This window comes from Triticum dicoccoides, chromosome 3B (genome assembly GCF_002162155.2).
Source record: "Triticum dicoccoides isolate Atlit2015 ecotype Zavitan chromosome 3B, WEW_v2.0, whole genome shotgun sequence".
NCBI lineage: Eukaryota > Viridiplantae > Streptophyta > Magnoliopsida > Poales > Poaceae > Triticum > Triticum dicoccoides.
Window position 1 is genome coordinate 579073763 of NC_041385.1, and position 2676 is coordinate 579076438.

Below are 2676 nucleotides of genomic sequence, written 5' to 3' on the forward strand. Positions count from 1 at the left end.
TGTCTCTCTTCTTCCTGTCCTTTTGGCTTCCTCTACCGGCATGACGACAACACCATGTTCACACTTTGTTGCATTTAGCCAGGCAGTGGGAGCAGCAGCGGGGATGACAAGGAGCAGAGCGGGGATGACGAGGAGCAGAGTGGGCAAGAAGACGAGCAGAGCGGGGATGACGACCTTGCTATGGTGGTGGCTGACAACGACCTTGCTATGGTGGTGGCTGACGACGACCCTGCTATGGTGGTGGCTGACGACGACCTCGCGATTGTGGTGCCTGACACTGACCTCGCGATGGTGGTGCCTAATGATGATCTCGCGATGGTAGTGGCGCCGGCGATTCCATAGTTGGGCGACAGGACCATGCCAATTGTGGTAGAGGAGTACATCCGCGTTGGGATTCGCCACTCTGAGTGCATCAGGTTGATGAAGGAGAAGAAGGAGGAGTGAAGATGTTAAGAAAAAGAAGTGGCAATGTTAAGCATGTTGGGTTTAAGCTTGTCAATGTTAAGTATGTCAGGTTTAATTTTGTGCATGCTCATGGATGCTGTATGACAGTGTCATCTAAATATGTCAATTTCTTAACAATGAATATTTAGTTTGGTATTGATGGGAATTGAAATTTTTATGCATGCTCATGGATGAAACATAAAATTATGGGTTTTTGTGCATGCTCGTTTATGAAACAATATAAGTTTCATTTTTTGAATGCTAAAAACATGACTCAAACCCTAGCCACGGACGACCGCCGTGACGAAATCCGACGGTTTTTGAAAACACCGTAAAAAATTCAAAAACCGTTTTTCATTTTTTGAATGCTAAAGACATGCGTTTTTTCGTGAAGCGGCTACAAGGTAGGCATTTCATCACAGAATCGACAACAGATTTGCACGGCTCAAACCCTAGCCACGGACGGCCGCCGCGATGAAATCGGCCGGTTTTTGAAAACACCATTTAAAATTCAAAAACAATCAAAAAATGGGAGACCTCCGCTTCACATCATCAAATGTGGCCTACCAACTAGCAAAAATACTAAACTTGCAATACGGATGTTTTCTTGAAAAAGTGTTCTCAAAAACGACCTACCATGAACGAAGATTCATGGCTTTCAAGCCAAACTAGCAATGATATGGCCGCATCCGATGAATAGTTTCTGATAATATGCCCAAATTTGGCAGATGCCTCTGTCTTGTGATGGCAAACAATGTTGCCAAAGCGAGGTTCCAACTTGTTTAACAAGAAAAACCGTTTTTCATTTTTTGAATGCTAAAGACATGCGTTTTTCGTGAAGCGGCTACAAGGAGGGTCACCCCTAATGGCGCCATTCCATGTCTATCTCAAAGTAGACCCTATTTTACGGACGGTCGCCAAAAAGCATGCATTTCCGACCCTCGTAGCTACTCCCGGCAATTTAGACCACCTTCGGCCGATTCAGCTGGAACCGACTGGAATTCGAACTGCGGGTCCTCCATGGCTTGCCCGTTATTTTTGCCAAAAATGCTTTTTAGCTTCGCAAGTAGGCATTTCATCACAGAATCGACAACAGATTTGCACGGCTCAAACCCTAGCCACGGACGGCCGCCGCAACGAAATCGGCCGGTTTTGAAAACACCATAAAAAATTCAAAAAAATTCAAAAAAATGGGAGACCTCCGCTTCACATCATCAAATGTGGCCTACCAACTAGCAAAAATACTAAACTTGCAATACGGATGTTTTCTTGAAAAAGTGTTCTAAAAAACAACCTACCATGAACGAAGATTCATGGCTTTCAAGCCAAACTAGCAATGATATGGCCGCATCCATTGAATAGTTTCTGATAATATGCCCAAATTTGGCGCATGCCTCCGTCTTGTGATGGCAAACAATGTTGCCAAAGCGAGATTCCAACTTGTTTAGCAAGAAATACCGTTTTTCATTTTTTGAATGCTAAAGACATGCAATTTTCGTGAAGCAGCTACAAGGAGGGTCACCCTTAACAGCGCCATTCCATGTCTATCTCAAAGTAGACCCTAGTTTACGGACGGTCGTCAAAAAGCATGCATTTCCGACCCTCGTAGCTACTCTCGGCAATTCAGACCACCTTCGGCCGATTCAGCTGGAACCGACTAGAATTTGAACTACGGGTCCTCCATAGCTTGCCCGTTATTTTTGCCAAAAATGCTTTTTAGCTTCACAGGTAGGCATTTCATCACAGAATCGACAACAGATTGGCATGGCTCAAACCATAGCCACGGACGGCCGCCGCGACGAAATCGGCCGGTTTTTGAAAACACCGTAAAAAATAAAAAAAAATCAAAAAATATGGGAGACCTCTGCATCACATCATCAAATGTGGCCTACGAACTAGGAAAAATACTAAACTTGCAATACGGATGTTTTCTTGAGCTACTCGGTATGATTTTAACCATGATTTCTAAAAGTTTACAGAAAAACCCTATTTTTTCTGCCTCAAAACCTCTAAAAACTGGTGAAAATTTCCCTCCTAGCACCAAATTTTCCCTCCCACCACTTCTCTCCCACTACCATTCGGGACCCACCACCCCTCTCCCACTAAACACGCGGGATCCTCCCCTCCCACTCCCCAAAATTTCCCCATTCCATTCCCCTCCCCGACGAACCCACTCCCTCCCCTGCTCCGCGCCGCCCTGCCGCCCCACTCCCTCCCCTGCTCCGCGCCGCC